Source organism: Aedes aegypti, unplaced genomic scaffold, assembly GCF_002204515.2.
Source record: "Aedes aegypti strain LVP_AGWG unplaced genomic scaffold, AaegL5.0 Primary Assembly AGWG_AaegL5_hic_scaff_2133_PBJ_arrow, whole genome shotgun sequence".
Lineage (NCBI taxonomy): Eukaryota > Metazoa > Arthropoda > Insecta > Diptera > Culicidae > Aedes > Aedes aegypti.
The window spans coordinates 1-23,769 of NW_018735636.1; the positions used below are offsets into that span (position 1 = coordinate 1).

General features: G+C 38.3%; 1 pseudogene; it reads left to right on the forward strand.

Moving 5' to 3' along the window:
• The first annotated feature begins 14,119 nt into the window (after positions 1-14,119).
• LOC5566676 lies at positions 14,120-14,839 on the forward strand (annotated as a pseudogene).
• Positions 14,840-23,769: the final 8,930 nt, after the last annotated feature.

A 23,769-nucleotide genomic window follows, 5' to 3' on the forward strand; every position in this document is an offset into this window, starting at 1 on the left:
CCAGAAAGAGAGATCAATATTGAGAGTTGAATGCCGTGCCAATTGGTTTCTGAGATGATTTCAATGAGTTCAAGTAGCCGCATTGTCTTTGGGATAAATTTACACAGTGTTTTTCTTGACCGCGTACTCCGGAACCAGGTTTTCGGATTTCGTCTCATGCAAGAAAATAAGCCAAATTGATGTATTATTGCCATGGTCCGACACATAATGTCTAAAAACGTTGAAACCTTTCTGTTTGAATTTGTTTTGTTTGTTAAAGTTGTAAAACATGTGATCTAGGGAACAACTATTTCCGGTGTAAAACATGGTTCCAGACCTTGAAACTCTGGTTTGGAAAAAAACCCACCGCAGGAAGTCTAACTCATCCCCATCGAATCATAGTGAAAACCGCATTTCGTTAAACTTATTTGTTTCTGGTCACCAATCGTAATTGAAAATAAAGGTCTGTCCCGGAGCTTTGAGAGTTAACCACCAATGCATTTCTACATTAAAGCTTGTTTCATTCAATAAGTAATATAGTCTCAAAAGTAAAGTCAGGCGTAAAAATAAAGCTATTTTTTTAGCTCTGTTATTCTGATCAAACAGAGCAATTAAAAACATGTTTCACCAAATTGACAAGAAAATTGCAACCCACGTAGTTAAAAAATGTGTTAATTTCGCATTAAAACACCGATAATTTTAAATTATTTTAATCAACAGCAAGGGTTAACAGTTTTGAATCTTTTAACATCTGGAGTACTAGCAGGCCTGGATAAAAAGTTCGTTTCGTTGTCGTTTTGGAAGTAAATTACTTCCAAAGTAACTTTGTTGATAAGTAATTTTAATACACATGAAGTTTGAGTTCCTGAGGCAAATTAAGCAAATAAATTGCCAATACAAGCTGGTAAAACTTGGCATGCAAGTTGACTGAAATAGTCAAATTTAAGTATTTTAACAGCCAATATTCAAAAATAAGACGTGCTATGATACTTCTGAAAATGTCAATGGTTCAGCAATGCCTTATTTAATGCAAACAGTGGTATTTTGGTACTTGAGATAAAACCGTGTTCCGCAGTGTAAATCGAACCTGACTCGTATGCCCTTATAGTTTGTTAAATTAATTTATTTTGCGCCCTCTATTTCGTCGGAAAATAGTCCATCTATAACTTACCATTCTAACACCAAAAGCAAAGCTTCATTTCAGCTAAGACCGACAACATTTTACCGAAACGTAGAATCCACGTTTTCTTTACAGTACCTCCCTGCGTGGATCTCTACATTTTTGTCTAAACGTCTTGCAAACGCAGTTCAGACAGCGACACAATTTTGCGCCCAAGCAAAGTCGTTTCTTCTTTTGGCTGCGTCAAGATTGTGCACACGCAAAACAACACAATTTTGGCAGCTTAATCCGCTGTTTCAATAGCAGCATCGTGAGAGGATTTTTCTGAGCGTTTTCTTGCGAAACACTTCTGCCACGGTTCTAATTCAAAATTAATACAGTTGCAACGCGTTGTCTCCTACAGACCGACAAAAGGGAGCTCAGTGCGAAATTAAATCACGCTGAGCAGCTTAGGCAGATGTGATTGGTGATCGGCAGCTTTGATTAAGCCAAAGCAATCGAAGGACCAAAATCCAAGCACATGCTGTAGGACAATGATATTAAAACTCGTAACCTCCTTTCTGAAATGAATTAGACAGAGGCTTTGCTTCTCAGCTTAGTGTTCTTATGAAATATAGAGTTTTTTTTTGCCGATTGACATTTTTTTGAGGCTCTACGACTGGTGGGAATTCGAATCTACGACTCTCATTTTGGTATTGCTGAATAGCTGGCGCGTTTACCGCTACAGGCTATCAAGGGCCTCACAAAGTTATGTTTGGATCTCTAGCGGCATTACCTTATACCTGCTCTCTCGCGATCAATCTGGACAAAACCCGTAATTTCCAAACCAACAATTTTGTGTAAAAAAAAATGAAAATTGAAATTTGATGAAATTTTATAACAAAAAAAAACATTGTGATCAAAATTGACGACTGACACCTAAACATTACAGCCATACGGAAACATAGTAAAATGTGTTTTAAATAATGGCGAAATCTGCGGTAAGTTTATACTGCAGCATATTTTTTATCTGGAAATCAGCAGAAAAGTTCAACTCGAATACTAAACGAACCAGTTCACACATATTCTCAGTTCCATCGGCATACTTTCGGCTACTTGGCACGAGTTAAAATTTAATTGCCCAGCTATAATTAGGCAAAACCAAAAAAACGACGTTCCTCTTTGTGCCGAATGCCAATGCCAACGATTTCCTCTAACAAAACAGCTGCTAAACCACCAGTTTAACTCCACAGATGGAACAATTGGGTGCAGTTTCCAACACAGTTGTATTGTGGGTGGTCTTTTTAGTAGTAAAGCTCGTTACGCTCCGAAAACTATCCACGAGGAAAAATTATGCTCAACAATTGAGCCTATTATGCGTCATTAGGCGAACGCCAGCCATAGTTTCGGAAACTGGATAAGCAACAATTTTAAATGGGAAAGGATTTCCTGCCTGATTTCCAAACTGTCAGTTATGTGATTGTAAAAATTAGGATGCATTTGTAGTTAGGTTGCTGTGAAAATACATTAATCTTTTAGAATACTCAACGCAACTTATATGGTTACATTTTTTGAGATGTTAGCACGATTGATATCACTCAATAAAACCCAGAAATGCTGTACCATGGTAACAGTGGCAAATTACACTTAAGGTCATGTTCAATCATTTTCTAAATGGAAATCCGTGCTACGCGCCAGAGAAGTATCACCTAACAATCATTGCAATCTATGAGAAGATTCTTTATGATTCCCATACTTATCAGATCCTTCGCGCCCATTCCGTCCGCGATATTTGACCAACACCCACAAAATAGTGACGAAATTTTAGATTCTGGTTGAGTTCCTCATAACGAGACACAGCATCAAAGCAAAAGTGGAAACGGAATGATAACCAAGTGGCATAATCAAGTCACAAAAGTGGAAACTGAATATAATGACAAATAAGCAAGTAAAACATACACGCCGAATTCTGTTTTGGCACGGTTTGCCTTTTTTTTAACACGGACAGCGAGGGCACGTGGCAAAAAAAGTTTCCATAGCATTTTTGTTTTCACCAAAATCCTTATTTTTGCATGAAACGTCGAAGCAGGGGAAGCGTGTCTCAGAACTGGTATTTGAGCTAGGTTGCGAAATTGAAAGCGTGCACCAAACTTTTTTTTAGCAACGGTATCGAAATATACCGCTACGTGAAAAACGAATTTTCACGGTCGTAGCTCCCGTTAATAAAAACGACTGCAACGGGTCTCCGTAAATAGACAGAAGTCCGATTGTATGTATGTACGAAGGTTGGCCATAAAGGTCGGCGTAATATTTGGAAAGGTCTTATATAGGAAATTCAGTTTGCAAGGGACCTGTGAGAGATGTTGAGAGTCAATCCGCTAATAGAGTGACGATGCACTTCTGCCTGTCGCTTTTAGTAAAGTTGTGCACCAGTTATAACGAGTTTCCCGACTGTATCCCTTGATCAGCTTACAAAGGAAGCATAATTTGCACTATTTATCTCGAAAACGATGGCGTGCCATGTCAAGTTCGATTGGCGCGGCCACACGATAAGGGCAATTTTCCTTCTCGCTATACGGATGGCAACAAAGTCGACGTTTCACATCTAGTGCGTATCGCATTCGTGTATTCGACGCTTATATCACTACAGTTTACAAGAGCGACAAATATGATTCCTGGCCCGCCAAAACATTGCAAATGGAAAAACTTTCAACCCGATATTTTAAGAGACACAGATTACGACGATTGAAACTCTCAAACCTATGGATAAGCGCACAACAGTGGCTGCAGAAATCGTCAAAGTAAAACTTTTTAAATAGATTGCTGAGATGGCATTTTGCAGAAACATAATTGTGCACTTGCAATTGGTGATCTCCGTCTGACTGGAAATGGGTGGATAAATATGTAGAGAGAAAACTTAAAATTTTCTCGTGGTGAAGGTAAATACTTCGAAGAGACTGTAAGGAAGAACATACAATTACCCGGCAATGAAGGAACTCAAACCTGGTTTCATTTCGTAACAATCAAATAGTCAAAAAACGATCAAACTTCCAAGCCTTACAGACTAATAGTGATCCACCACGTTCATCGCAAGTACCTCCACACATCTGCAAAGATTTTGTGGGCACAAAAGTGTTTCCGACCTCTTCGATGCCCTCATTTTTCGGGTCGGAGAATGCCACGAACTGCCCCGCATACGTGGAATTCCAGAACTTTCCCTTCCTAGACCAGCCAACCCAAGCATCTGAGCATGTCCGCGGATATGATCTGGATTTCTCGCATCTGCAAGTGAGTCAAATTTGAGTGTCGGATGGCAAGACAATTCAGCACACTTCCTTGCAAGCCAGTAAAACAGGCAAGCATACCTACTATACGACAATTCCACAATGACGGAATGCAAAAACGTTTTTCACTGCAGCCAGGGCGCTCACACGGTTTATTTACAAGGAAGTAGTGCAATAAGATTATAGGGTTGTTCTGAGGCAGGCCAGATCCGGCATCAGGAACGATTTGTAATAAAATACATAAGAAGTATAGAAATGATCTTAACAGCGTTATTGAGATGGAAATCTATTAATGTTGTTTAGCTTCACCGAGTATGCTTCAATTGCCAAACCTTAGAAACCCAAATTCTGGAATTGGAAAAAAGGAAGAACCCAAATTATGACTAACCTATTGCAAATCAAGCTCTTGCTGTGCAATGATGTATACAATTCACGACGAGCCATATATTTAAATCCCAGAGACTCATCAGTTCCCAATATGAAAAAGTGCAAAGTGCCGCTTCGAGCGGACTTTCAAAAAGAATTCTCGAACAAGTAGTAACGTTTTTTTCTGATAAAATTTCAGGGGTAAGGCCCTGCATTATATGATTAGACAAGGTCTGGTTATAGTAAATTTAAGCGAGGTTGTTGTTCTCATTATAATGCGACGGTTAAATCAAGCGTCATTCTAACTAAATTCTGAACTGCTACGTGTTATTTGTTCTGTACTTCGAGGTCAAGCACAACTTGGTCCATTCGTCTTTTTTTACTCAACAACAATTTCCGTTGTCTAAGCCTAATTATCTCTTTGGAAGAGTAATATATTATGTACATGAACAGCAAACCAGTAAAGAAAAGTTGCGAGAAACAGTTTACCGTATAAACGGGGGTAACATTTTATCAGCGGGTAACATTGATCAGGTATGTTTAGTTTGTTTATGTATAAATTCCAATTTTCCGAAAACAGATGAATATTGCAATTGCATTTTTAGAGGGAAGTGAGCATATGGAAAACAAATGGTCATGTTATCCCGGATTACGGTAATGATGTATCATCCGCTTTCTTCTTCATGTGAAACGAATCTAACAAGGTCAGAAGCATTTCCTTTGGTAAAGATGACTGCTTCAAGGTAATTCTAACCTCTAAAGAAAATGCAAGAACTTTGGTATCGTGTAGGATGAAAAAAAACGGAATCATGTTCAATTCGTGGAAACTTGCTACAAGGAACAGGTGGTACCTGAATCCGTGTTAGGCAACAAACTCGATTCGTCTTTCCATGTATAGTTTGGGTACTAAGCAGTGATTGTTTTCGTCTTCACATGCGTCTCTAGCCTCTAGTTTCCATAAGAAACAGGTATTTATTGATGTGCTGGTTTCCATTCACGCAGTGCATAAAAGTAATGAAAACCATATTGAAAGTGATAGCTCGGATTGCTTATTCTCCACCAAACTGACCTTGCAACTTGATGATTTTTTTTTCGACATGACAATCTTTTCGTCCTGTCCGCATTCAGCAAAATAGTTTTCAAGCCTAACGACATTTGGACAATTCTTATAAACATAAAACATATATATAACGTATATTCTTATGAGTTTTATCATCGTAGTGATAATTAGTACACTAGTTGCCAATTTATTTTTCTGTGTACCACACACGGGACTCGAAAGTTCTGTATACTAAGCACAAAAAAGAATATGCTACAATTACGCCAATATCAATGGATCATCGAAACAGACACACACAAAAACAAAAGCGAGCACACTCACACTCGTTTGTCCCAACTTTTTGGATTGTGATACAATTAAAAAAAAAATTGTTATAACGAACACAGGAGGCAACATTGTTGCAAACTTGACAATTGATTCACTGGTCAATATATAAACAAAATTCATCATTATCATCCAGGCGAATATCATAGTTTATTGATGCCCCAGTATAATTAAAAATAGACCGATGCACGAGTTTACTATTTGACGTTTGAGCGGTGCCGTATTATTTACGTGACCATGGCAAGAAGTGATTCCGGCACCGCTCAAACGTGAAATTAGGCTGATACAAATATTAATTTTCTTTTATGTTTATATTAATTTTCTTTTAAAAATCCAAAAATTTTGAAGGGGAGAAAAAAAGATTCATCAATTTTTCGACATCAGTTAGGTTTTTTTCATTTTTTAAAGTAAAAAACAAGTCAAATAATGATCCAGAGGACGATTGAAAAAAGTTTAACAACTATAGTTAAAAAAAAAATAACTTATTTTTCATTTTTATTTTTTTTTTGTTCCTTATTTATTTTTACCATTACAGCCAACTCTCCATAACTCGATATTGAAGGGACCTTCGAGTTAGGGAGGGATCGAGTTACAGAACACAAAAACAATGCAAATGCAATCCAAGGGACCATCGAGGAAGCCATGAAAACCAACTTTTACTATGGTTCTCTAACTCGATATTGATTAACTGTATTTAAAAAAATACTAGCAAGAAAAATCAATATTACGATTCTTTACAATTGATTTTGTCATTTTCCTTATCCCAAAAAAGCACTACACGGAGAACCGAAACAACTCCAAATTAAGACTTTTTCACTCATCTTGACAGCTAAGTGGAATAATTCAAAATTGATTTGTTAGTAAAGTACTCAATGCTGAGTCATTCCACTAATACATTGATTTGAGTGATTTTAACTGTATTGCAATAACTGGATTTTGAATCAAAAGTACCCTATACCGAGAGTTGTGTTGAAGCTGATTTTTTTAATAATGAAATATGTAGGTAATTTCTTTGTTTTTAATTATTTCCAAAACATATACACAACTGTGTGGTACTGAATGAACATTGTCATAGATCTTGTCATCCAACCCTGTTATGATGGCTGACAATCAAAAGCCTGTTGAAAGATATCCGAGAATGTAGCAGCGGATCGAACATCAAACGATCTAGTAGGCATGGCACAACTTTGACGCCTCACTCCTATAGTAACGTCAGAATGGAATGAAAGGTTTTTCGTGGGGCTCCCGCTTGCCAACAACGATTCTGAGCTCCACATTTGGCGAACCTGCCAGAATTTTTAATACATTTTCATGTTCCTGGAGAGCCTGGATTCGTTAGCAAGCGGGAGTGTCCACTAGAAAATGTGTTTGTGTCGATACTTCTTAAACCGCGTGTGAAAATAAGTGTTCAGAGTGATTGTGGAGGGAAGTTTGAAGCTGATAAAAAAGGCATATATCTGTAAGTAAACAGCAATGTGGTATTTTCTATGAATAAGAGAAAACTAATTGAAGAGGAAATATTTCATGAATATGTATTTCTGTGTGCGTTTGAAGCGCACATATCAAATGTGGGAGCACCAAACGCGGTAAGATTTTCAACAACGAAAGCGAAGTCAAAGATTGATTTTCATTGATAGGTTGGCGGTTATATGGACTATGGTTGCTAAGTATCCTTTGGTTACTTTGTGTTACTGCATTTGAAGCCAAGTTAGAATAGATTTGCACGTCAAACGCAAACAGTAATATTAGTCGCTTTACTACTCGTTGAAGCAGTAATGTTTCTATCTGTTCTTGTTGTTGCTCTTATTGAACACCAGCATCACCTCAACTATTTGAGTTGAGCGATGCAGGCTTTGAAGTGAATATTTTGTTTTGCTTTAGAATTCAAACAGATTGCTGCGATGAAAATATTTGAATGTAAAAAAAAATGGCGGAAGTGTTTCATCTGTTTTATCCAATTCAAAGATTATGTTTATTTCGAGCTGATTCATAAGTTATGAAGTGCGCACTTTGCTTTTATCAGGGACCTATTTTCTGCATAAGTTGAACGGAAAAAGAATAACGTTAGGAACTGAACTATTTTTTTTGCAGAAGGCAATTGAACATATCCGTGCAACATGTGTATAAAAAAAAAAAAATATCGTATAATAAAGTATAATTTGTATAATAAGTATAATCTGTATGATAATATGATTTTGCAAAAGAGAAGTGAAGTGTTGCTCTATTAGTGGTTTTCTTGAATATTAATCAATTTGTATAACTTATCAACTAGTAATTTCAATCGTACAAAAAAAAACTCCCGTAACATTTATCAACTCTGCAAATTTCTATATTCACAATAATAAAACTTCGCTTTGGTTGTATGTGATCATTTTAATGTTTCTTCTGTAATAATACACACATTTCTAATAAAGTAAGATAGAGTGAAAAATGATAATGCGTGCAAATTTTCCTAGTCATTACCGTTTTTGAATTGATGTTCCAAAAGTAGATTTTTCGTTCCAATTAATCGATTTTTTGATGTTGAAGCAATATGAAACCCTAATGCAAGGGATTTGGTCTTATTTTGTTCTTTTAAATTTGCTTTAGAGAGGAAAAATCGAATCGATACAAGAGATTCAATTTAATAAACGAATCGATTCGTCGCGACGTATCGAATTTGAATCGATTCAGTATTATCGATGTTTTGGTCAAATTTGTCCAATAGTGCACATTATTGTTTTCTTTCCTATTTGCTTCAGTACATTGTGTATCCAGTAATGTTTACCGAACAAGTTAAGTGTGGAGCATACTGAATCGGTGATTTTTTTTGAATTTTGTGTCGATAACCGGTGAAATCCAAACTATTGAAACCTGCTTAATTCATTATTGTTTTCTAAATAAATGCCATGTTAAAAAAAAAACATGTTTGAACGCAAAAAAAAATGTCCTCAACGCGACTGGTGGTTGCAATGAAAAAAAAATGTCCTTAACACAACTGGTGTTTGGAATGCAAAAAAAAATGTCCTTAACGTGACTGGTGGTTGCAATAAAAAAATCTTGCCACTATTGGTGATTGCAATGGAAAAAATGTCCCTAAAAGCGACTGGTGGTTGCAATAAAAAAAAAGTAATGTCTTTAACGCGACAGATGATGGAAATGAATATGTCCTTAGAGCGACTGGTGGTCGCAAACTTGTTCCTATCAATCAAACGCAAACTATTTCCTGTAATCATATAAGCAATATTGATATTGCAAGAGCGACTGGTGGTCGCATATTTGTTCTAAGCGATACTTGCTACCGCGACTGGGGGTCGCATACTTGTTCTTAGTAACTGCTATTGATGTTGTTAACTCGACTGATGGTCGAATACTTGTTCCTAGCAAGTATTATTGATGTTGTAAGCTCGACTGGTGGTCGTATATTTGTTCTATGCAATGGTGGTGTACACTTGCTACCTCGACTGGTGGTCGCATACTTGTTCTTAGTAACTGCTATTAATGTTGTTAACTCGACTGGTGGTCGTATGCTTGTTCTTAGCAAGTATTATTGATGTTGTAAGCTCGACTGGTGGTCGTATATTTGTTCTAAGCAATGGTGGTGTACACTTGCTACCTCGACTGGTGGTCGCATACTTGTTCTTAGTAACTGCTATTAATGTTGTTAACTCGGCTGGTGGTCGTATACTTCTTCCTATCAAGTATTATTGATGTTTTAAGCTCGACTAGTGGTCGTATATTTGTTCTAAGCAATGGTGGTGTACACTTGCTACCGCGACTGGTGGTCGCATACTTGTTCTTAGTAACTGCTATTAATGTTGTTAACTCGACTGGTGGTAGTATACTTCTTCCTATCAAGTATTATTGATGTTTTAAGCTCGACTAGTGGTCGTATATTTGTTCTAAGCAATGGTGGTGTACACTTGCTACCTCGACTGGTGGTCGCATACTTGTTCTTAGTAACTGCTATTAATGTTGTTAACTCGACTGGTGGTCGAATACTTCTTCCTATCAAGTATTATTGATGTTTTAAGCTCGACTAGTGGTCGTATATTTGTTCTAAGCAATGGTGGTGTACACTTGCTACCTCGACTGGTGGTCGCATACTTGTTCTTAGTAACTGCTATTAATGTTGTTAACTCGACTGGTGGTCGTATACTTGTTCCTATCAAGTATTATTGATGTTTTAAGCTCGACTAGTGGTCGTATATTTGCTCTAAGCAATGGTGGTGTACACTTGCTATCGCGACTAGTGGTCACAAATTGGTTCCTAATAAAAGTGATGCTCACATGCATGCGCGACTGGCGGTCGAAAATGTATCTATAGAATAACATATGTAAGCCCAATGATGTCTAGTAACTTAGCAGATCAAGGTATGTTATATCAAAACAAGTAACAACAGCCAAACAAGTCTTCGAGTGAGTATTTCCGTGAAAGTAAGGTGGTTTGAATGTACAACAAGATGAGAGTCAAACGCTGATGCTACTCTGTTCAACATGTATATGTCAGTTTATTAATAGCAATATTTTGTCCAAAATTAGTTCGCCTTAGAGATGTCATTGCATAGAATAAGCTTGCCGTTTCTAATGAATGGAACGACATTCAACCGATCAATAAGTTCAACACCGTATCCTACAGCGGAAAAATGTTTCCAAGTCGCATGTACAAGTGAACAGTTGAGATATGAGACAGTATACATCGGGGAAGTTCTTAGCGATGTGAAAGATGTATCCTGAATTCCTAAAAGCTTTCGTGATGACGAAAACGATGTGAAAACTCATCACTTAAAACTTTTTTTCCTGAGAAGAGGGAGGATGTGTGGTACTGAATGAACATTGTCATAGATCTTGTCATCCAACCCTGTTATGATGGCTGACAATCAAAAGCCTGTTGAAAGATATCCGAGAATGTAGCAGCGGATCGAACATCAAACGATCTAGTAGGCATGGCACAACTTTGACGCCTCACTCCTATAGTAACGTCAGAATGGAATGAAAGGTTTTTCGTGGGGCTCCCGCTTGCCAACAACGATTCTGAGCTCCACAACAACTACACTAACTACATTTTATTTGATCTTTTATACCATACAAAATATGTGCAATTTTCATCATTTGAATGCTGGCACAGTTGTTCAAATCTGCTCCCGGCCTTCCGTTTTCGAGCAGAGCTCCCGTTGTTTCGGGTTTACCGGCAGGACATTCCTGCTTCGACTACAACCATCGTTAGGAGGCTGTAAGGTTGGGAAAGATTGAGGTTAAATATCTCATGGCGTAGATAAAATAAAATAACAAACTTACCAATGATCAGTCCAAATTGATCCCTGAATAATCGTCCCAGGGTGGCAGCTAGGTTTTCACGCATCTGTTGAATATAGAAGATTATGTGATTATCATGGAAATTTATTTAGAAATCGTTAAAAAATGACTTACCCGGTGCGCGCCTGCATTCAACCGACAACCAAACTTACTACGACGCACAAATAAAAATTTTCATCCAAAACCAAGTACTGGATCAATACTTGCTTTTGGGTACTTTCTCAGAATGCGAAGCAAAACAAAATAAAAATTGGACGCTATCAGAGACAACTGTCAAATAACTCAAAAATAATTAGTTTCGAATGTACCTCCAGTTTGAGTTAAATGTATTTAGAAGTCAGTATAAAATAATATCCAAAAGAGTAGTGATGGAGAAGTACTTCATTGTGAGTACTTTTTATCTTAAATTGAGTTGTTTCGGTTCTCCGTGATAGCTTTCATGTTGTCAAGGCCATAAGGGATCGGTTAAATATTATAATATTATAATATACGTAACGTAATAGGAGGAGGAAGGGGGTCTTACATAGTGTTATGGTCCACATATAAATTTTCCCTATAAAAGCTGTTACGTGGCGGAAGGAGGGGAATGAACCCAAATCGTCACCATCCAACCCAAGCCGTTGCGATTTTGACGTTTCACCAGTCTTACCAACACCACGGCACATCACTTCCTTTGATTTGTTTGCTGGCGAAGATTTGTGTGGCCTGCTTGAAAGTTGATGTCCATGAAACAGACAATATTGTCTGTTGCATGGGCAACAAAACGCGCCGCCAACTTTCGAACAAACCAACCAAATCGTCGCCAGCAAACAAATCAAAGCAGGTGATGTGCCGTTATGTTGGTAAGACTGGTGAAACGTCATATTCACAGAGGCTGGTTGGCTGGCGACGATTTTGGCGATGGTTTCACCGGCGACGATTACAAATCATCGCGTTCGATAAACAGCAAAATTTACAATAGAAGTAACAATTATAAAAGTATGAAGAAGACCAAGTCGTTAAGGCGGCATCCACAAATTACGTAACGCTCTAGGGGGAGGGGGAGTAGGCTCAAGCGTTACGGCTCATACAAAAAATTAAAATTTGTCACGTTACGTAGCGTTACGTAATAAACGAACGCTGCCTTAGCATTTTTTCGCTAAACCAGACTCATACAACGACAGAGGAAATGAATCCCGAAAGCAGTTCACTATATTTCTTATTTTTTTCTAATTTACGTGGGCAAACAAAATCTTGTTTTCCACCGGATGCATCAAAATGTGGAATATTTCTATATTAAGAGCTGACGTAAGCATTTTGCCTAAGTTTAATTTGTTTTTATTCTCATACTAGTGCGTCCCGGCAAAACTTCCGTCTTGGCCATTAGTAGGCTGTTGAAGAACCGGCTATGAAATCGTCCCATCCAACAATGACAGTTCGTTCAGATGCTCCGTTTTTCATACTTTTTTCGGGTAAACATCCTGGAACTTTTATACAACAGAAATCACGTCGGAACCCTTGACGAACAAAAATGTGAGAAATCAAATCCATACAAATCCGTCTGCCTCGTCGTGAGCCACTTTCGTGACATACAAACAGCATTTCCCATTTTTATTTATAATACGATTAAGGCTTCAATGTTTTTTTTATTTATTTTTTTTTGTGAATATTATTCAGTTGAATATAATTTTTAAATCGTTGCAGCACCTTTAAAGTGAATTGATTTCCTTCTATTGATAAAAAGTATATTATTATTTATTCTCTTAACAATACACTCATTCTTTTGACAAATTATTGGCATAAATTTCGTTAAATTAACAACTGGATTTTTGATAATTAGTTAATTCTTTATTCTTCAGAAATTGACTCGTTCTTCTTCGAGTAGGAATAGTTAATTTTTTATTTAGCTTTTTGGGAAACAGGTATCCTTCATCATACCCAGTATGTTTTTTAATATTGAAGTATAGTAATCCATACTTAAAAACTTGATGAATTCCGAGCCAAATTTTCAATTTATTTCTAACTATCGCTTCCGAGACCAGATAAAAATTACAGTTTCACGATGTTAACATTGGAAAAAGAATATACAATACTGGACGGAATAAAGTACACATTGGCCAATATTCCACACAAATGGTCAAGTAGGAGACAGGATCTCGGCTTCAGTCTAGTGAAATTTTCACCGCAACTTCAAATTCAGAGCTTTTCATAATCAAATTTTTGAGTGATTGCAAATCTGCAATTTTGACAAAAACAATAAATGTCTTGAATTCAAAATAATTTTTAAATGAAAATACTTCGAGATATGTACTCTTTGCATCAAAAGTGTTTTATTTGATAAACCACACAAGTTTATAAATAACTTAAAAATAAATGACACTAAAACGGCCTTACAGTTGAGGTCGAAATAAGAATCTGTCAAAGGTTACAAACTCTAGTGAATTAAATGTATATCCTAAATTCGGTTTTTCATATATTTAAAAATCTTGTTTTTCAATTCTTCTGATTTTCCAATAAGTGAAATTCATGTTATTTCTGAACTGCGCTGAAAATTGCATGTCAATGTTTGTCCCCTTCGACGATTTGTCCTTTCGACGTTTGGCATTCGACATTTTGACTTTCGACGTTTTGTCACCCAACCCATGTTTCTGTCCTAGAATTCAGGAAAAAATCGACAACCCTTTATCAAAGGAGCCGACGATATTTTCTAAAAATCATTAACAGTCCAAACCTCGACTGCACATTTGCAGGTGAAAACCCAAAAAAAATAAACCATGTCCTTGGACCTTACCCTCGATTCGAGCGAAGAGATTCGCTTCCTCAGCAAAATCAGTGGCCTTGTTAGCAACTGCACAAAAAAACCCACTTCACGGCTCGTGAGCTCGAGATCGTTCTGCTGCTGTATTACAAACTGCTCAAGGACGAATATGACGCAACTCGAAGTGGATCTCAAGCGCCCAACTACATAAGCCGGCAGCAGTTCACTACGGTGTTTGACACGGCGTTCGGCATGGCAGATACCGTTATGCTCGGGAGGATTTTCGCCGCCCTTGACAAGGGCGCAACTTCGTACGTTACGATGGAAACTTGGGTCCACACGTTGTCGCTGTTTCTGCGGGAACCTTTGAGGGAGAAAAGTCAGTACTGTTTCAAGGTGTACGACATCCAGGAGAGGGGATGATTCGACGGGACCACATGATGCTGCTGTTTGAGAAGTGCGTTTATCAAACCCCAGACGAGGATAGTGGAGAAGCAGTCAAGGATTTGGGGTGGACATCATACTGCACCGATGGACATCGATCGGGATGGGTCGATTTCGTTTGAGGACTACAGTCAAACGTTCGAAGGGTGCCGGAAATGTTGGAGTGCTTCGGAAAGGCTTTGCCCGATCGTGGTCATGTCTATGCCTTTACGAGGAATTTCTCGAGAGAGGCGCAAATTTTGAGTGAATAAAATTTGAAAGTGACTACAGTAATACCTTGCTGCACTTTGTTCTTTCACGTAACTTTTTTAACGAAATTCTTAAATTGAGTTAAGTCTTTTGAATGGAAAAATTCAATACTATTCACTAACGACAATCTTCTTGGGTTTGGCATGTAATAATCTTTTTTTTTAGTTTCGTCCACTTTACTACAAAATATGACGCTGATTTATTTAACGTGTTAGGTAGAATTTTAATGCAAGCGAAAAGGTTGAAAATCTGCTAAAGTGATCCGTTTTGATTCATGAGCCAAGGCTTTCAGGATAATCGGCATCCATGTAAAAATTATGACTTTTAACAACTGTAAGCTTCTTTCATCAAATGCCCTGTTTGTTTAATCATTGCGTTGTTCTGCGGTAGAGAACTTCCAACTTCAACTCCGCCCACATATTAAGCACATATTTCGACAACCCGTAGAATTTGTTGACTTTTGGATTTGAGCCAACGTCGACAACGACAGGGGGCAATGAGGTGATGTTTCCAATTTGGGAAACGGTATCTTCGTCGCGCACATAACCCACCCTTACAACAAACACCACATATTGGCCCTTGGGGACGTAAGCATGCTAGCTACCTTATTCTCTACGCCAGAGAAAACACATTTATAAATTCTAAATTATCATATTTATTGGCCCCTTTCTGGTGATATGACCTGCGATTATTGGCGGAATATTGCCTGTTTAGCGCGCACAGCTGTGCGGGTGTGTTTGTTAGAACGGCTCTCAAGCAAGCCCCGTGTGCCAAGGTCGCTGCCTGGTTACATATCAACAAGGATTCGCGAAACACATCCTCCCAGGGCCGGATTATGCCGGTGATTGGAAACAAGATTTACCGTCGGAGCATGTCGATAATAGAGTCCACAGATTGGTTGTGTGTGCGCCTCAGCCGACGTTTGACATTGTAAGCAGACCTTAAGACCGGGGAATTTACGGCAGGCTGGGATTTCATGGTGAGTTGAAGATTTGATGATATAGGTACATTCACCAAACACTCATGCCTATATTATTTTCGCTAATGATAGAAGTTAGAAAAGGACGTAATTATTTGAAATGGGATTACTAAAGATTAAAAACAGCTCAAAATCTTCACGAACAACTGTAGATAATGCAGCATTGGCATATTGGTCTTACGTTGAAGTTTACAACAATCAATAGTCATTTTCCTCATCATTCTCAATGGAACTCAATAGCTGACGTTACAAAGTATACTCTATTGTAAAGCAAACTCTAGAAATCAACAGGATAAGTAAGAGACCGAGCACAAAAGAGTCAACCCGATACTAAACCTCACACAAATAAAAATCGAGCAACGACAAAGTGGCGTGTCAATTTTCATTTGCAACATTGCTGGCACCGAGACAGTCAGCAAAGGAAATGAAACCTACATAGGAATGTGGCTTCAAATGAAGGCATGACATCCGGACAGAATCGAAAGGTGCTTCAGTCCATCATTACATCGCCATAGTGGTTCCGTTTGTTCTACGAAGCGGTCATAAATTATTTTGTATAAAATCTTATGAAAACTTATTATTTATTAATAAATATTTCTCTCAAGGCGAAGTAGGCCGTCATTGAAATTTGTACGCGTCGTTGATGATTGTTGGTAATTCATCTCACGATTCGAATCAAAGAAAATCAGTTGGTTTTGCACTGACACAGTTGAAAAAAGTATCAGCATACATTCCGCATGTTAGCGCGTACAGTGATACTTTTTCAAGTTAATATAAACTATCAAGACTGAGTTTTATCACTTTGAAATGCAAGCTGAAAAGTCATCATTGTTGCCAAAACGAATGACGGGCTACTTAGCCTTAATGTGAATCAACTTAAAAATGGTCGCCACTCTGAAGGTTACGCTTATGAAGAATCATTATTATGACTCCAGGAATCATAATTTGTGGTCATAATACCATGACCTGACAAATTTATGAATTGTAAAACTTAAAAATCATAATTTGGGAATTAGAGTTTTTTCGTGCTCTTTTAGAAAAAAAACTAACAATTTCAAAGGCAGCATGCCAACTTATTTGCAAATACTTGTAGCTAAAACATAAAACAGGTTAATTTTCATGCTCAAACATGATCATTTGATGACTGAAGTTTGATTAAACGTGATTAAGAACATATTTAAAAACATGCTCCAATAAAGTGACGTAGCTATGAAGTGAGCATTTTTTTATCCTTACATTAATAACAGCTTCTAGATATCAGGTAGCTCTAAAAAAACCAGAAGTAATGGACTAAGATTCTGTAATTCATGTTTGAATAAATGTTTGAAAATTCCATTGATTTTGATTTATAAAGACATTTGATTTTTCACAAATTTTAATGGAAATCTATTCCATCATCATATCCTTATTATAAATATTCTACAAAATCATGTAACACTTTATGATTTCGCATGCTAGAGATCATAATTGATCCGTGGAAAGGTGAAGGAAAACTAGAACAATTTCTTTTTTGATTTTAGGCCTATGGATGGCATCACTGTGCATCGTAGAAATAGCACTGACTGATAGAGTGAACATTGTTTTCACCTCAAACGGTTGAATGATTGGCGCTCGGTTCAAATAGCATCATATCAGGAAGAGCTTCGAACCCTGTTCCGCTATTACTTTCCAAGTGGCTCTTCGTTACTGAACTGCACATAAGCACGAGGAGAGGAATGGTTTAGGGTTGACGGCGAGGCTGTGTTTTTTCACAATCCAAACGACAAAAGCAACACTCAAATGACCTTCCAAGAAGCATTTACTTTGTGAACTGACATGAGGCAGAAAGAAACGTAAACTATTGGCAACGCTGAATTCTAAGAATTGGCAACTGCCTTCTGGCTTCTGGCTTCTGGCCTCTGGCTTCTGGCTTCTGGCTTCTGGCTTCTGGCTTCTGGCTTCTGGCTTCTGGCTTCTGGCTTCTGGCTTCTGGCTTCTGGCTTCTGGCTTCTGGCTTCTGGCTTCTGGCTTCTGGCTTCTGGCTTCTGGCTTTCTGGCTTCTGGCTTCTGGCTTCTGGCTTCTGGCTTCTGGCTTCTGGCTTCTGGCTTCTGGCTTCTGGCTTCTGGCTTCTGGCTTCTGGCTTCTGGCTTCTGGCTTCTGGCTTCTGGCTTCTGGCTTGTGGCTTCTGGCTTCTGGCTTCTGGCTTCTGGCTTCTGGCTTCTGGCTTCTGGCTTCTGGCTTCTCGCCTGAAAATTTCATGTTGGCTTTGGCTTCTGGCTTCTGGCTTCTGGCTTCTGGCTTCTGGCTTCTTGGGATTGGGATTGGGATTGGATTGGGATTGGAACATGCTTTCACATTCAGCTCAATTGCAAAAAGAAAAGTGTCAGATACTAGTATTAAACCACCTACCGGATAAAAAATCTTACTTTGGAACATTTTTTCAAGCTTTCTGTTAACTCTGTAGCAGATATTATTTATCATTTCCTCATGTCCACACGAATATCAATTAACATCATTTTATTTGCATTCCTTTCGCTTGTTTGCAAAAAGTCATCCATTCTCGACAATCCCAAACTAATCCTTTTTCGCGATGTTTACCCAGATCTTTGCTTATCACAAGATTAATTTGAATTCGAAAGATTTACCATAAATTGTATGCAAAATTATTCAATTTTTCAATAACAAAGAAAATCTTTCCGGGTTATAGAGTGGGTGCTGTCTGCTCATCAGATGAGCTCTACATCTTTTAACACTCAATGAATGTTTCACAGTTATTGGAGTGGAAGAGTTTTGTCGAAAGAATAACAACAGCGGTATAAATATGATAATTTGCGCTACTGAAACTTGTTTCTTTTTTTATCTTCTACGTTAGAGTTCTAGTCTAGTTGTAAATATCACAAGACGCCACCAGACTGAGTGCGAGAAGTCAAGTCAAAACGAATCTAATGAGTGGTCGATAAAATCATTCTGTCAGTTCAATCTGCGATTGTGTGTTTCAGGTTTCTGCCAAATGCATATCGAATTTGAAGCGCAAATTTGTCAATGGACTATCGAAAAGCTGAATTTTTAATTAAGCTGTCCTTGTTGAACGGCACGGACGTTTTTTCTACAGAATAACTACAATTTCTTTTGTGATGATCCTATCAAATCTTAGCTTCAATTTGATGACAAACCAACTTGACAGTTCTCAGGACAACTGGGTACATTAGGTTTGCCTTAATTGAGTTTTTAAAAGCTTGATTAATAGTGGCACAGGTTGGAAAAACCCTCGCTTTGCGCACACTACAATCAGCGCAGTGGTTCTGGCGGTGGTGAATCTCCCCAGAAAACGGAAGTTTAATACAGAACAAGTAATTTCTGCATTTTGAAAGTTACTACTTAGTTGCTTCATTGGCTTTGGAACAACACGAGGGTACCAGGTATACAAAATCCCGATCGCAGGTCGGTTTTCAGTGGCCATTGGCTCCCCAGAATCACAGCATTTGCAATTGGATGGGTTACTAGAAGCCACTTTTACCGTGTCGATATGCGTTACCCCTCAATTACACTTGCCGGCAGGTATTACCTATATGGATCCGTCCACTTGGCTATGCGGGAACAGGTTCCTAGAGGTTCGATTTTAGCCACCAAAACAGCTGCCCGACCGCTGAACGCGTGCGGCGGGCATTGGCGTGCCTTAGCAAGCAGAATTTCTGCCTGCAGTGACCGCCATGACCGCAAGCACGCTTCGGCATATGTGGAAATATGGCCGTAGCTAAACTCATTGAGGCTTGTTCGGTGTCCGGTCCATCGGTTGGGTGTCGTTATTCGCCGGCACGGGTCCTTCCGGTGACGGTGAATGACAGGCGAAATGTTTGTTTCCCTTTCCGGAGGGAATGTGCGTGCGACAGATACGCAGCATCATGCTTGGGCATTAATCAGCCAAACATTGAACATTGTGCCTCTTCCTCAGAAACAGTCGGAAATGTGCATGCTGTACTGGACCATGTTGAGTAGATGTCATTGACGCAGCATTTTATTGATTGTTGGGATAGAGGTAGACAAGAATTTTCGGCGAAAGAATAATTGAAAAGCTATTACGAAACATTTACTGTAGGAGGTAGAATCGTAGGCTGTTCGAAACTATGTTTTTTGTGTGTTATATTTGGTTTGTTGGATCAAAGGGTTCAATTTAATCCAACAAACCAAATATAGTGCAACACACGAACGGTACTTTATCCTTCAAGAGGTATTCCAACAAATAAAACAGAATGCTAAAGATAAAAAATGTTTATGCTAGAAAAAAAAATCTTTTTGAAAAAAAACAATTCTGAAAAGTGAGCACAATAGTTTCACGAACTGAATAAATTTACAAACCCTTGTCTAGTTCTTGAATTAAGATTACTCTATCTGAAAGGTCAAAAACAAATTATGAAGGAAACATTTTATCGCTGGATTATATTTCGAGAGCGTTGAGAATCTATTACCCATAGTTGGTTCTGCCGCAGCGATAACTATCTTCTCATACCCAGCAAAGTCTATTATGCGCATCTAATTAAAAATGATACGGCTTTAGTCCGTGCAAATGCTTTTTAATTTATGCACATTGTAACTAAATGAACTTGCACATCATTGCACATAAGGTCTCCTTTACACTGAATGTGCACTTGAGCTCGAGTCGAATCTTTGTGGCAAGGAAACGCCTAGGTTTCTCAACCACCAATCTATCCACGATTCCAAGTACCTATTCCACCGGAACCGCAACGCGACGGTTAACAAAGCCGTGGAAAAAGTGTTCCGTATCAGGATGTGCATCACACATTATGCAAATGTTTCGCTTGACAACCATCGTCGCCATTGCCGCCAAAAGCTGCAGCTTCGCGAGGCTGTCTTTCCGGTACTTCTCTGTTTGCTCTTACCTGCGAGATTCCGCTCCCGCACTTGCCACTATATGCACCTTTTACTCTCAAATGCCTACACGGTGCTCCTCAGACCGTAATTATCAGAAAAATAATCTTCATCGAATCTGTACTCAAAAATTGTTTTCTACGGCTTAGCGGAAAATCAGGGAAGAGTTTGAAAAGCGTAGGACCCGTTCCGATATTACGATGTTTGATTATACAGCCCGCAAATTCGAAGAAAATCAGATAAATTTGAACATTTTTTCTTTACCGTTACTATCGGAGCACCGTGGTCAAGTTTCAGTTTTTATCAGCACAGGAAAAACGTTCCAACCCCACTCCAGGTGAGATAAAAAGGGTACACACATCACTCTTCTCGTACGTAGACAGGAAAACTCACACTAGGTAACTGGAGATGACGTCTGCCCTCGTTTCAAGCGGCAATCCGTCCGGTCTTGCACCTGCTGGCTGGTATCCGGGCCAAAGAAAAGAAGGTTTATGTAAATCCAATGAATAAATAGTTACAGTAAGTAGGTAGTTGTAGATTCACACTAGTAGCAAAAAACTGCACCACATGCTGGAAAGAAGAAGCATCAATGACTACAGCAAACAAGATTGAAACAGGTGCAACTCTCAGAGGAAATTTTTATATCATTCACATGATTGAGTTAGTTACACTTCATGAGCGTAAACGGAATCATAAATATGACAGTGTAGGAAATTTGTCGCATTATAAGTTTTGCTATGACATAATTAGATAAATCTAATCTTTGACTTTTGTCTTGATTCAGATGTTGCGTCTTCTCCGGAAACCAGGACTGCTCCTGGAACTCTGAAATGGGTTGAGATACATGTTCATAATGTTTAACTTTTTATTATTATATATTTAAGAGCTTATGATTCGATTTGATGTGTCGCATGGTTGGATTTTTTCTGTTCAACACAGGATTACCACAGGATTTTCACAATTCCAGCAGTATTTCTACAACGTTCCTGCCAAATTTTTATACAATTCACATATAATTCCAAAAGTTTTCGCATAAAGTTCTTATGAGATACCTACATGATTTCCAAAGTATTTTCACGGAATTCTCTCAGGTATACTTATTGTTTGCCACATAACTATCACAGATTTTCCTAACGTCACACCGGATCCTGTCAGAATTTCCAGTGGATTTCCCAGGATGTTCACACAAATCCCAATGCATTTTGAAACTATTTTGTTCACTATTTCCGTAGTTTTGCCACAACATTTGCACAGTACAGTCAACTCTCCCTAACTCGATATTAAAGGAACCATCGAGTTAGGGAGGTATCGAGTTACAGAACACAAAATCAGTGTAACTGCGATCCAAGGAACCATCGAGTTAGCCATGAAAACCAACTTTTATTATGGTTCTCTAACTCGATATCGAGATACAGAATACCGAGTAAGGGAGACTTAACTATATTTCAATATAATTTTCAAAAGGTTCTCATAGTATTATCACTGAAAGCCCAAGATTCTCACAGAAATCTTAAAATTTCCATTTAACCATTCCCACTGGAATGCTACTATCCTCACTGGAATATCAGCATACATACTGGAATAGAAAAATCCTAACTCGAATTCCAGGATCCAAAGTCCACACTGGAATCCCAAAATACACATTAGAAATCCAGGATCCTTACTGTCCCAGAATCTACACTGGAATCCAAGGACCTACACTGAAAATCTCTACTAGTATCCCAATATTTGCACTGAAATCCAAGGATCCACACCGGAAATTCTAAGATCTACACTGGAATCCCAGGATTCACCTTGGAAACCAGGGACCCATGACCCAATTCCAGGATCACCTTGGAAACCAAGAACCCATGATCCAATGCCAGGATCCGCACTGGAATCGCAAGATCCACACTGGAATTCCAAGAATTTCAAGATATTTACTGAAATATCAGCTTTCACAATGGAATCTCAAGTTCCTCACTGAAGTTTCAGGAGGATGGACAACGTTACAATCCCAGGATTCACACTGGTGTCTTGGGATCCAGACTGGAATACCAAGATCCACACTGACATACTACGAATCACTCAACATTTCCAGGATCCCACTCTAGAGCGGTGCGAAATTTTTAAAAAATCCAAAATCCATCTTTCTTACCATCCTTACCATCAAAATGATGTTCTGTGAAATTTTCAGCCTTTTTGGTGATTTCATTCTTCATTCTCATTCTTCAAACAATAATAAAGAAATTTACTGAAGAGAGCAATTCAATCCGAAGGATAGGAGAAGAGATAATCATGAGTTAGTTTGTTATTATTTAGCCTCATATGGGATTACAGACCTTAAAATATCTACAGAAATCTAAAACAAAATGAGATCAAAATGAATTTGTTTTTTCAGTAACATGAAGAAAAAGTTTTCACTAAGGTATGATAAGTTTTTACTCACATTACAGTGCTAATGTGCCTCGAACATTTTTCAAAATTTCTCTATAGCCATTTCAATATAAACCTACCATTGTCTTTGGGCGACCTTCAAATCACCACAAAAAAGCTGAAAATTTCACAGAACAGGATGGTAAGGAAGATATTGGAGATTGGTTTTAATTGAATCACCCTAATCCACACTGAAAAACAAACTACTCTGGAAACCCTAGGGTTCAGACTGAAACACCAGACTTCACATTGCAATCTCAGGATCCACACTGGAATCCCAGAATCCATACTAGATTCCCAAAATCCATACTAGAAGTTCAGGATCCATATTCAAGTAGCAGGATCCACAATGAATCCAAAGATCTACACTGAAATTACAGTATTCACACTGGATCAACATTAAAATACCAAAATCCACACTAGAATACCAGGATTGACACTAAAATTCCTAGATCTATATTAAATCCCAGCATCCTCATTGGAGTCCCAGGATTTACACTGGAGATCCAGGATCCACACTGCAATCCCAGACTAACACTGGAAATACTTAGATCCAAACTGGAATCTAAGAATCCATAATAGAAATCCTAGGATCCATACTGGAATAACATGCGATTCCAAAACCCACACTGGATTTCCAGATCCAGCACACTGAGAAAGTTCCAGAATAT